This window comes from Aplysia californica, unplaced genomic scaffold (assembly GCF_000002075.1).
Source record: "Aplysia californica isolate F4 #8 unplaced genomic scaffold, AplCal3.0 scaffold00004, whole genome shotgun sequence".
NCBI classification, from domain to species: domain Eukaryota; kingdom Metazoa; phylum Mollusca; class Gastropoda; order Aplysiida; family Aplysiidae; genus Aplysia; species Aplysia californica.
In genome coordinates this window covers 2,521,603-2,534,644 of record NW_004797274.1, presented here as the reverse complement: position 1 = coordinate 2,534,644, position 13,042 = coordinate 2,521,603, and the positions used below count along the sequence as shown (strand labels likewise).

The window sequence follows — 13,042 nt, the reverse complement described above, 5'->3', positions numbered from 1 at the left end:
GTTGCGACCATTTTGTCTAATTTGACAAAAGGACTTTTAATATTCTTTGGTTCCTGCAAATTGTATGATTTATTGACTGTTCTAATTGTTTCAATTTGCGTTTTTGTGCTTTGTACATTTAGGGGAAAAAACAGCAGCAAACAAGTAGCCAACCTTCATCTTTATTTTTTTTAAAGGAAAGAAAAAAGAAGCAAATTTTCAGTAGAGGCATAGAGTTAATGTCATGAGCAAATCGTACTATTTCCTAGTGTTTCAAGTAACATTTTTCTAACCTTTTTTTCTGTCTTTGTACAATACTTTAAAACCCACTTTTTTTTACTGTGCATTATAGCTGCATAAAAATGGATGACCCAGGACATATTAAAACTAATGGAAGAGGGGGGCACACAAAATCAGTGTGGAAAAGTATAACACTTTGGTCTGGTAAGGACATTAACAAAATGCAACGACGAAGTGAAAAAAACAAAACATGGATAAATGATCAGTGTCAACAAATAGCCCAAAGAAGAAGAATCAAAACAAAGACAGCAAATACATGCATTCTAAAATCAAAGGAATAAGTGGGAGAAAAGGATGCTCAAATGCAGGGTGCATAAGATCAAAAGAATAAGGAGATATTTTAATGGACAAAATGAACGTCTTAAACAGGTGCTCAGAATGCATAAGAACTTAAAGTTAATAAAGGAGAAGAACCAGAAAGAAAGAAAGAAAGAAAGAAATGGACCACCTATACTGAAAGCAGAAGTAGTTGCCATATGAAACAAGGAAAAGCCACAGGGCCAGATAATATCCGCGTTGCTGTGATTGTATGCGATTACCAACACACCATGCGATTACCAACACACCATATCACCCCAACGTGCCTGCATCGACAAATTCAATGGCAACAAGGCTAGAGGGCGACTGAGAAAGACATGGATAAATGGAGTCAGGGAAACACTAACAACTCATGGCGTTCCCCTGACCCAAGCTCTGCGGCTGGTGGCAGAGAGACGTCTCTTTCTTCCCTCGGCACCCAAAAGGGTAAAAGGGGCGGATAAAAGTAAAATAAAGCAGTGATTGTCGCGCTAGAAGAACTATAGGCACTGAAGTAACAACAAATAGTTAAGATATTGATGAAATCGGTTTTTGTAACTTTACCTAAAACACCGGGTGCCATTGAGTGTGATATGCATAAAACAACACAAGCTTTATGAGCCATTTTACAAAAAATCTTGCTGCGAATACTTAATGGCTACTGGGAAGAATGAGATTTTAAAAAGTCTAAGACCATAGATATCTAAAACACAATTCGGCTTTGTTCCTGACAGTGGCACCAGAAATGCTATACATGCATTCATTTTAAACAATGCTAATGGGAACAGGCACTGGGGCACACAAATGATCTGTACTATGCTTCATAGATTATTCAAAGGCTTTCGAAAAGGTTAGACATGATGAGCTATATTAGAATACTGGAAGAGCTAGACCAGGGGCGGCTCGTGGGTCTATAAAGTGGGTGTGCACAATAAAGATATCTTAGGCTGAAGATAATCAAAGGCAGAGTAAATGGGATGGTGTACAATTTTAGGATCTTTGGGTTGGTAAGGAAGACCTTGTGCTTTTATTTTCATTCTTTTTACTTGTGGCTTTGACTTCTAGAACTAAATCTGTTGGTTAGCTAAACGTCAATTTCATTCATCCTGCATTAGAACTGAACACCCAAGCAATACCTTTCACCACTCCACTACAAAACCGCTTAAAAGCACAACTCATAGGGCGGTGACTTAAGTATGTCACGTTCTCCTCCCTCAGGTTCACGGTCACAGAGTCACTTAAAATAGCGACAAGACAATGAACCAATCACAATTCACTTGAGCACTCCGCTGGATTGCTCCGGGGCTCACATAATTTTGGCATGAAATAGTGCACAGTCTATAGGGTTTATTTTTAGATTGCCTACTGTGGGCTATGTTTCGGCGCTATTCGGCAGGAGCACATTTGAGATGTGCCGTCTTATTAATATTAATGTACCGCCAAACTCACTACAAGATTCGTCATCGCTTGGGTGATCCCAAAGAGCGATTTATAGGTCTGGTTTCCACTGTTGACTATCCTGTTATGTTTAGATATACAGCGCATGAACGTAGGCATGGCATAGTAGATGTTTTACGGCGCTATAGAATAGAAATGACAGTTATGGCTCCAGCGAGGGCCTTGTTTTGATATAACATTAGGCTAGTGTTTGTTTCAGGCGTCTTTTATTTTATTATTGTGGATGCTTTACGTCATAGAACTTTAAAACATTTTGGGCGGCACTGCACGACTGTGCTCTATGGACGAACCGCGCCTGAACTAGACATAGATGGAAAAGGTCTGAGCATTATCAGGAATTTGTACTGGGACCAAAACGCTGCTGTACGAATTAATGGAGAATGCAGCGAATGTAAGCAGATTTAGAAGAGGAGTGAGGCAAGGATGTGTTATGTCACCAGACCAAGATTACAGGGAACGATCCTTAGAAACATAGAAGAATGTCCAGGTCTCGACGTGAATGGCGAAAATATTAATAACATATCAGATCTGCCGATGACACAGTTTAAACAGCAGACTTAGAAAAGGACCTCAAATCGCTTCTATATAGATACTGTATTAACGGAAAGTGAACGTAAAGAGTTGTTGAATAATAATGAAGAAAACAGAATGCACGGTGATATCTAAAAAGCAGCAACTCCTATTTGTAATCTCATAACTTGTCATAAGCAAAGGCAAAAAGATCAAACAAATCCACTTGTGTAAATATCTTTGATACATTATAATAACATCTAAAACCAAATGTTCTACAGAAATAAAACGAAGAATTGCAATGGCCTGGATGGTTTCATATTAAGTGAGCCCAATCCTGAAAAATAGAAACATCTCAGTGACTACCAAAATGAAAATTTTGAAATGCTATGTATGGTCAACCCTTATATACGGCTGCGAATGCTGGACAATCACCAAAGGAAGAGGAAATAAAATAAAAGCAACAGAATTAATGTGGTTTCTATGGAGATCGCTGAGAATATCTTGAAAAGAACAGAAATCCAAATATGAGGTAGTCCTTGATGAAGACCACGTGGGAGGCTCACTGATAAAAACAATCAGGAAAAGACAAATGCAGTTTTTGGGACACCTGGATAGACATTTTAGGTGTTGAACATCTAGCTATCACTGGCAAAATTGAAGGCAAACGAGGCAGGGATAGGCTCAGAGCAACCTACTTAGACTTATTGAACCCAAACAGATGGGTGACGGGGAAATATTCATTATATTATGGGTAACGCAACTTTTTTAAGGGGAGGGGGGGGGGGGGTCCCACCTATTTTTGGTCAATCTGGGTCAAATTGGGTATTACAATATTTTTTGCCTTTTCTCAGTCATTTCTCTGTTGATTTGATTGTCCTTTGGCACAATTGCAGCTAGTTGGATGCCCAACATTTTTTCTTCTTACATTGTTATTCTATCTTCACTAATTAGAGAGGTATCTCATTTTTGTCCAAAATATTTGATTTTTAAATTGTTGACACATTTTTCGAAACTCCTCTGAAGATTACAGGTGTATCTTGATGGCACTTGGCATACTTGTTGCCCTTAGGGGTGGTTACATTGTATTTTCAGTGTTTTTTTTATATCTATCTTGGTTTTCATTTTATGATTTAAAAAATTTGGAAAATTGACCGTTTTCTGCATTTTTTGACAAGATTTGCGCGCTTCTTCCTGTAACTCCGAAACGAAATAAGATATCGAAAGATACTGACAATATTTAACTTATATGCCTCTTGGGTACATGTGTGCCAAAGGACAATAAAATCCATCGGTAAATTTCAGAGGAGTATTGATTTGAAAACATGATGTGAACATCCAATATGGCCGCCATAAAAATGACGGCCATCTTGGATCCGGGAAATTTTTTTTTCATCGTAATACCTGTATCATGGCGAAGTTGTAGTTGTATGCCAAATTTAAGGTTTTTAGGTCCAGAAATAAAGGAGTTAGCTCGCTTGTGGGACACCCCCCCCCCCCCCTAAGAGCATCCGAACAAAGGAATGAATGGAGAACCATGATCGCCAATGTCTGCCGCAGATATGTCACTTGATGATGACACGAGCTGCATATAACAAAAAAAGCGCCTAAAGTTATAAAGTCCTACATCTTCCTTCATCCAGGATGGTTTCGCTACTTTGTGTGTGTGTGTTTATGTGTGTGCGTGAATGCGTGTGTTGTATCCTCTCAAACCTCAATCTGTTCCATTTTGTACTTTTCAATATATAAACCTTTTCCCTTTCTTCCTTTAACCTTCTGTACCTCGTATTTCTCATCTGCACCTGTCTTTTAAAGCTAATTTTCAGATGGGCCTATTTGTTAGTTTTTGTCATAACCATCATGAGCCTTTCTCGCGTACCTATAGTGCCCAAGTATAAAAGCTCTCCATCTCCATTTTATTTATATATAAATAATATTTATTTTTGCTTTGAGAAAATTAAAACAACGAATTAAACTTCACTTTCAACTTACTAGGGAAAAAAATAAGGAAAAGGCAAAAACAACAACAACAACAACTAATACTACCACCCCCCAACCCAAAAAGACCCCAACAACAACAAAACAAAACAAAACAACAACAACCGATTAAGTAAAGACGGCTCCAGGCACATGGACGAGGCTGGATATCCAGATCTGAACATCTAGCTCTCAGTTGTACCATTGAAGGCAAACGAGGCAGGGGTAGACTCAGTCGAGCAACTTTAATTGAAAACCTCAGATGGGTGACTGGGATCGAAAGCTTTATTGAGAGTATCCGAGCAAAGGAATGAATTGCGAACCATAATCGCCGATGTCTGTCGAAGACCTGACTTGATCATTATGAACACACATACTCTAAGGTATCGAATAAAACAGGGGGTAGGAACAAACGGCGAAGGGGGAGGGGGGAGGGGGTTAAATTAAACGGGGGGGGGGGGGGGGGGGCGTTTATTCGATACCAGAGTAATTATCCTTGTCGCCATTTTTATTATATTTGTTATCTATTTTTCGAAAAATTGTTTTGTGAGCTGCTATAACTATTGTGAGGTAACGGCTGAAATTTGCCTTCATTCTTGAAGTTGAGCATCATTAACTTTTCCTTTTGCATTTCATATTATTATAACTTGTGGAAATATGTTTTTGACATCTACAGATCGTAGGCCTTATATAGGCTGCTACAAATCCTGTCTTTTCAGGTGAGGTGATAATCCTCGGAAGAAAAAAAAGTAATTACTTTTGGGTTTCACTTCCAAACGTGTAAATGTAGGTAAACACGTTTAATCTTTTGTCCGCGCATTGGTCTTTACCGATTAATTGGATTTGGCACACCCAAGCCATTATAAGGCCTTTCCGTTTCCAAGACCGGTCACTGGTCTGGGCCAGCAGATATGTGAAAGATTTTTGAATTATGATGTGTTATTTCCTATATTTGATTAGCCATGTGGCCCAGTCGCGTAACACCTCATTCCTACATGAGTCTGCCCCATTTTTCTGGTTTTGGGATTCTCCAATTTAGTGGTACATGTACAATGTACAATTCAGCAATAGCAAATCTATACAATACTATACATCACCACTTCTCCAGAAAAAAAAAAGAAAACGGCTAAAGTTGACTCTTAATTAGCTGAAAGGCAAAGCGTAGGTTGTTCGTCTGCTGTTCAATCACACACTTGACGCATAGAAAAGTAAAGACCAATGATTCATTAGAAACGTAATAACTAGAAGGAACGTTTGTTAATAAATTTAAGTAAAAAACAATAGTTTTACCACGGAAATGTAAAAGTGATATTCGCTTCTTTGCTTGCGACTTAAATAAACAAATAAACCTAACTGGCATATTTTTTGATAAGCTTCAATTGAACCATTGAACCCGTAGAGTCACTCGCGCCATCTGACGACGAAAGCTGGAATACGGTCCATGTCCGGCCGGAGTTATGTCACTTGTCGTCCATGAAGCTTTGTGTCACCTGCCCACTTGGAGGCGCTCTACCCAATGGGCTTGTCGTTTTGAAGCCGTAACAGGCTTGAGTTGTGTGTAGGCCAGTGTCGTGTTTGTGTCATAGCAGGTGAGAATACCGTGACCTATATTGGGACACATCATCTACTAAAACGTGTGTAGCTTGTAAGTTTTTGCATTTTTTTTTCAATTGTTATTTGTGTTTTTAACATTGCCATTTTATATTAATAGGAACTGTGTCTGGTGGATTATGCTTGTTTTTATTTTCAGCTTTTGAGAACGGTTTCGAGTCGAAAAAGGCCTCTTTACAGTTTCGCCCTCTTTTCTGTCCCCCTTCTCAAAGTCGAGGCTGGCTTGCTAACTGTCACTTCCGTATTCCGAACGTACACAGTTTTTCAAAGAATAATACAAATTAGCCTTGGATAAACTCATCTGCGTTTTAACTACCTCGCGACTTAAGCACAGTTTGATAGACATCATCTGTGAATCCTGTTTCCTTCCCGTTTTCAACTAGATTTCTAGACCTTGATCTAAACTAGCCTAATTGTGGAAACGGTCATAATTTTAAGCAAAGTAAGATTGGTAAGGAAAGGCATCCTCAAACTTGTCAGTCGCCTAGGTCAAGACAGTTGCATCGCTGCCGGTAGACACTATTGTCCAGCTTATCATCCGACTATTTACCTTTAGCTCACCCTCTATGCCTACCGTGAAAAGAACCGACATCATAACAAAGAAAAGGCCGGCTCTATTTCTCCGAACGCTCGGGGAAAGTAAACTTGAACTCTATTTCTCCGAACGGCGCGCTCATGTGTGTGTGTGTGCATGTATATAAGGTGTGGAGGGATTTTTTTTGTGTGTTTACCTGAAGGATTTTACTTTTTGCTTTAGGGGTGACTAAATGCAAAACAGGATTTCTGTCAGAGTCGAGCAGTCTTGTTTTCTCGCAGTACCTTATGAAGGCATTTGCAAATGAAGTATAGTATAGTCCGGAAACGTTGCCCCATCCACAATTGAAGTATCTGAATATTGAGACATTAAAAATGTCTAGCTCTAGAAATTGAATTCGATTTAAAAAATGCTTCTTCCCAGTCCTCGCAGAATGACAGAATGAAATCAATAAAAGATGACGCCTAAATCTCGCAAATAAAAAAAATCTCGATAACGGAGACCATTCGGAGAAATAGAGGTCAAGTTTATTTTCCAGAGTGTTCGGAGAGTCACTTCGTAAAGAAAAAGAAGAAGGCAATGGGAGATGACCATATGACATGAATGGCACCAGTTTCAGTTCATCTTGGTCTACCGATTATTATGTGTACCAGAAAGATCTTGTAAATAATGGAAGTGTCTTATAACTTCTTTTTTGGTAGTTGTGTGTTATGGCTTAACTTTAAGTTGAGACTGTCTTGACCGCCGAGGACTCAAAATGTGATGAGCATCACAACTCACACTAAGCTTGTCAGCGGTATGGATTTACCCCCCCCCCACCCCCCCACTGCGCACTTCCGATTCTAAATTTATTTGCTTGTTGAGTTCATTTATGTGGGGGGGGGGGGGGGTGCATTAATTATTTTATTTGAGGGAACTTATGAGGCTGACAGAGAATTAACTCTCCTTAAATTGTTATAAAGGCAAAAAAAAGAGTTGAACATGAAAGGTAGAATGACTGTCAATTTGATCAACTGACAGAAGTTTGCAAGCTGTGTGCGAAGGTAGAATGACTATCAATCAATTGACTGAAGTTTGCAAGCTGTATGCATCGGGGTGTAGGGGTCCAAATCAAGCATGTACTAAGTGTACACTGAGATCTAAATGGTATATATATACCTACCATATTTACAATTTTTCTTGTGACATAAAGCTTGAAAATAATAAGAATAAACGAAATGGTAAGAAAGGTCTTGTAAGTAATGGAAGTGTCTTAATGGTCAGTCATTTGGTTTAAAAAATAAAGAAAAGTGGGAAGACGTGGAATAACATCAAGAGGCTAGCCCAGGATAGAGAAAAGTGGGGGGTGTTTGTCCCTGGCCTATACCCTGGTGCAGGGTGAGAAAGGCAATGATGATGATGATGATGATTTGGTTTATGTGTACAGGAGGAAACAAAAAATTATTACTTTCCTTTCTGCTCTATTTGTTTCTGTTACGGACTGTATTTGGACCAGGTAACTTGTAACAGCAAACTTGAACATCAATCAGGAACACAGGAGTCTCGTCTTGGGTCGAACATAACGAAGCAGTTTATTCCTGATCAATATGTAAAATGAACAATATCTACCCAACATGTTAGATTATTTACATGATACAGAATACATGCTTTCATTAATAATTCACACGCCTCAGTCATTCTCAGATAGAATAATACAACACCAGCCTAATAGTAAACGGTGGCAAAGAATATGAAATACCAACCTGACATATGATATGAAAATGACATAATAAACAGCATGGAAGTGTTTCTACAAAGGGGAACAACTTAATAGCCAATGTTCTGCTAAGGGAATGAACCACAAGCAGGTCTTATTATTTCCCTTACATAACAGTTTCTTTTTTTTTTGTGAGTGTTTTATGGTGCTCGCAATTGCACAAGGTCATATGATCACATGGGACACATTTAACATTTTCAGTTGGTAAGAAATTTTGAATTTTGCTCGGGTGGGGGCGGAAGCCCGCTCTTATCAATTTTAGACCGCCAACAACGTGCGCAGCTTGCACACAGGACCTCCGGGAGTTTTTCTCCTTGTCCGAGAAGGCTAGGTTTAGATCTTTCCTACCAGAAGGTCAGGGGTGTGGCTGAAAGACAGCAGTAAGAAGGAGCCAAGGAGAAGCAGTAGAAAGGCTGCAGAAAGAGTTAGAAGCCCAGAGGAGGGGGCAAAAGTGGTGATGGGGTGGGGGCAGAAAGTGGAGACGAAAGCTGACGACAGAACATTGCTAGAGAGCAGGAAAGGAGGGGAAAGGAGACAATTTTAGAGAAGAAAATGTTTCCGTCGCTACCCGGATTCGAACCCGGGACCTTTGAATGAGTAGCGAACACCTTAATCCTTAGGCCACGAGAGCCCCCTACTTGTTTCTTGCTTGTTGGTTTTTTTGATGTGGGGTAAATATTCTTCCCCTTTTTCCAAAATGTTGTTTATTTATTTGTATTTTTCTTTTGTAACTTTTTATGACATTTGTCTGAAAATCATGTTTGATTTGTTTTTCAGTTATAAAGCTTGAATTTTAGATGTGGTAAACGTACATATTTTCTTCCAGTCAATGATTCTTCTTGTTTTCAGTAGAGGTATCTTTTTTTTTCATTCTGTTATTTTGACAAATTTGCTAAGTTTTTCTTTGTGTCATTTTGCTGTTAAAGTTCTTCATTGTTTGCCCTACTTCACTGTCGATGCGTAATTTAAACAATTACGAATTTACCAGTTGTTGCAAACCTTGATTGTAGAAACTAGTAACTGTAAATTAGCAATTGTTTGTATATTGCTTAGATTGAATGAAATGAACCTCTGACAAGTTATATGGAACTGTACCAGTCTACTTATTGTCGTGGCAATGCTCCAATGTACATCATTGTGCAATAGTTTCCTCTCCAATAAGATGAAGCTGGGTCTTCTTCTCTTTTGCATCACACGTGAAGACCAGATACAACCCCCCGAGGCGGTGCCACTGACTGAATTGTCTTTAGGCCATTCCCAAAGGGGGAACATTTCTCTTCTCGATCATGCACAGTAAAATTGTAAATGGGCTGATTCATCAATGTCACGCTCATAACTGTGCCTGATCTACAACAGGGAACTACTGCTTTTTCTTTCCTAATCCTTACTATTGTCATTTTCCTCTACTTCTTTGGTATGTTTGTCACACTCTTGTGACCCACTATTTCCGGAATGCCGTGATAGTCGAAGCAGACTTTGTGCTGTTGAAGCTAGAGAAGTGAGCAGAGTAAGTCTGATTCTCTGTAAGGACTTGATCTCTGTTGACATCCACCCCTTGGCGTTCGTATGACCTTTATGCAGTTGCGAGCGCCGTAAAACCTCTACTTAAACTAAAACTAAGACCAGATACATCATATACTGGGCCATCCTGCATGGTACCTCTGTTGGCCCATACAGCTTCTTCTATAGTGTTAATGGGGCTGGCAATGTTTCATGTCATAAGGCTCTGTGTTTCCTGCACTGCTGGAGCATGTGTACAACAATTTGGTTTTGCTTCTCGACACTGGCATTTTTGTGATTGTACAAGTTTAAAATGTTTGTACAGGTGATGCTTTAATCTAATAAGCAGGTTCACGATGATATTATACCGATTTAACACCCCTTTCAGCACTGTATGTAAGGATATTTAATCAAGTGGGGTGGACTTTAATGTCCATCTCCGACTTAAATGTTCATCTCTGGTAAGACCAAGCCAAAGTAGGGGGAGAGACTTACAAACAACCCAATTTCAATAGCACTCCATTTGTTGGGATTCTAACCAGCCAGGGCCCTCTGTTGTCCAGCATGTCACCAACTGAGCTAGCGTAATAGAGCAACTACTAGGTCATGTCAGCTGCTTCTTTTCAGCTGTTGGAATAATGTTGTTTGCTTTTGTTTTTGTTTTTTTATCCCCGTTTTCCTTTCTACACTCCTAGACTACCTTTTGGCATCCGAGTTCCCGGTGCCCCCTTTCAGAGGCCTGGGTATAACAAGTTATCTTTTGGAGACAAGGGCCCAAATGTGCCTTTCTTCTCTTCTCATAGGCCCAACCTCCACTTACCGTCGTTTGTCTCGGGCTGTCTTTTATTGTGTAGTAGGAGCTTCGGCGTCCAGCCGCCAGGCCAGAGTGGGTGGTTGATGAGCGTGATCTGGTGTTATCAGCTCCTTCTGTTTCTTGTCAGTGATTTAATTGTGCAGTCTTGATAAATATATTATGGTTATTGTGACACTGGCACGCCGTTAACTGCTTCTCAACAACACACCACAAAGTGGGTGGTTGGTGGATGTTCTGGTGTTGTTTGCTCCTAAATTATTTCGTATCAAACATCTATCGTCTTTATCTCTCCTCCTTTTTTTGTGTTTCTTACTCTCTTGTAAGACCTCAAATTTTTGGCACACTAAAGCTAATCAACAGCACATTGAAACAGCGAACTTGGGCCTATCTCAGAAAAATTTGTCTTTCAATGAAAATTGAATTAAGACTGAGACTTTTAATTTCTTTTTAACTGCTCTTTTTGCTTTAAAGAAAATTGAAATACATTGATGTCATAGATGAGAAAATAAATCCGTGGCTCGCATTAAAGGCCTTTTTTTTATCTCGTGATATATACTCGCCCCAAAAAAGTCAAGGAACAACTTGTGTTTTCACCTGTCAAATTTAAACTTCAATATCTCACAAATCCGTTAAGATCAGTCATCCAAATTTGGCACACGCTTTGACGACGAGACATAGTTTGCCTGTATAGCAAATTTGCCCTCACCAGATTCACAGCAAGGGCGCAGGGCATTCTGAAACACAGCTGAAAAGCATGAAAAATGGGCTAAATTTCTCTACTTCAGCAACATTGGCATAGGGACTGTTAGCTAAAACTAAGCTTGGCACGTGCTAAACAGATGTCTTAGCTGTGAATATTGCTAATTTACAACCCTTTATTAGCCACTGTTTTAAAGAAATGTTTCGTTACAACTCGATGGTCCAACGACGCTCGCAGCCTGACGTCGATAAAGGACGAGCCCTTGTCTGGCTCCAAGATGGCTCCACGTTCCCAGTCGTGTCACATCGACTTTGGGTGTCCCCATCAGTCATACAGAGGCAACAATAACTATGCTGAGCGACCGGAAGGGTACAGGACAGGCCTCGACCAGGGCGGCCCCGTTTGACCAACGACAGCATCGACCAGTTCATCGTCAGACAGGCCATGACATCACGAACCACAACTGCAAACCGCATCAGGGACCAATTACGAGTGACAGCCAATGTTCACGAGAGCGAGGAGACGGTTAGGAACCGTATCCGTATAGCCAGGTACGCTTCTCGTGTCCAAGGCATACACCGCTGAACAAAGCAGCTGGCCGGGCGTAGTCTGCTCGCCATTCAGAGTGGACACAATGTCAGTGGGACCAGGTGGTCTTCTCGGACGAATCCAGATTCAACCTGCTGCACCCAGACAGGCGAGCTCACGTCTGGAGGCGCAGATGAGAGCTTTTCCACCCTGACTGCATCCAGCAGGAGGCGCCCTACGGTGGAGGGTCCGCTCTGGTGTGGGGAGGCTTCTCAGCTCAACGCAAGACCCCCTGTACCATATACAGGGCAATTTGACCGCTGCAGGGTACAGGGAGGAAATCGTGTGTCCCCTTGCTGTTCCTCTCCTGGAGCAGATTGGACCCCAGGCTGTACTGTAGGACGACAACGCCGCGCCACATCGCGCACACATCGTGGGGGACTTCCTGCAGCAGCGAGGTGTCACCCACATGGACTGACCAGCTTGTAGTCCGGATTTGGACCCAATAGAGGACATTTGGGATCACACTGACCAATGGAAAAGGGCAACCACCCTCCTGCAGAAAACCTTCTACAACTCTTGGGCTGCCTCGTCCAGGAGTGGCAGAACCTACCGCAATAAGTTCTCCGGAGGCATGTCCTGTCCATGCGTCGACGCTGTGCCGAGTGTTTGAGCAAACGGAGTGGCTACACCCACTGTTGACAATGTTCATGAAGATTTATGGCTGTTCAGACTTTTGAAATCGGACCAGTGTGACTTAAACTCATTTTACATGAGCTTCTCTTTTTTGTTGAAATCTGAAATTGTACACACTTAATCTAAAGAGTCGAAAGCATCTTTTTTGAAAAAATGAATAAATTCGGTTAAATAGTAATTTAGTTATCTTTCTTTGAATTTTTGTTCCTTGACTTTTTTGTGCGAGTTTAGTTAGTGTTCCCTTGTCGTGTTGTTCACACGTTTTTTTCTTTCCCGATCACTATAAAGGGACTGTCCAACAGCTGGATATTTTTGTTGTGTAGACGTAATGACTCGCTTGTGTTCTCTGCCATGTTTTCTACTGGTCTGTTTGGGGGGGGG

At 40.7% G+C, this 13,042-nt stretch overlaps 1 protein-coding gene across 1 annotated transcript in view; it reads left to right on the top strand.

Annotated features, from left to right (window-relative positions):
* The first annotated feature begins 5,624 nt into the window (after positions 1-5,624).
* Positions 5,625-13,042, top strand: part of LOC101851685 — a 25,806-nt gene continuing 18,388 nt past the window's right edge. The window contains exon 1 of the mRNA XM_005089239.3: positions 5,625-6,166. The gene's annotated coding sequence lies outside the window, so the exon portion shown is untranslated. The remainder of the gene's footprint in view (positions 6,167-13,042) is intronic.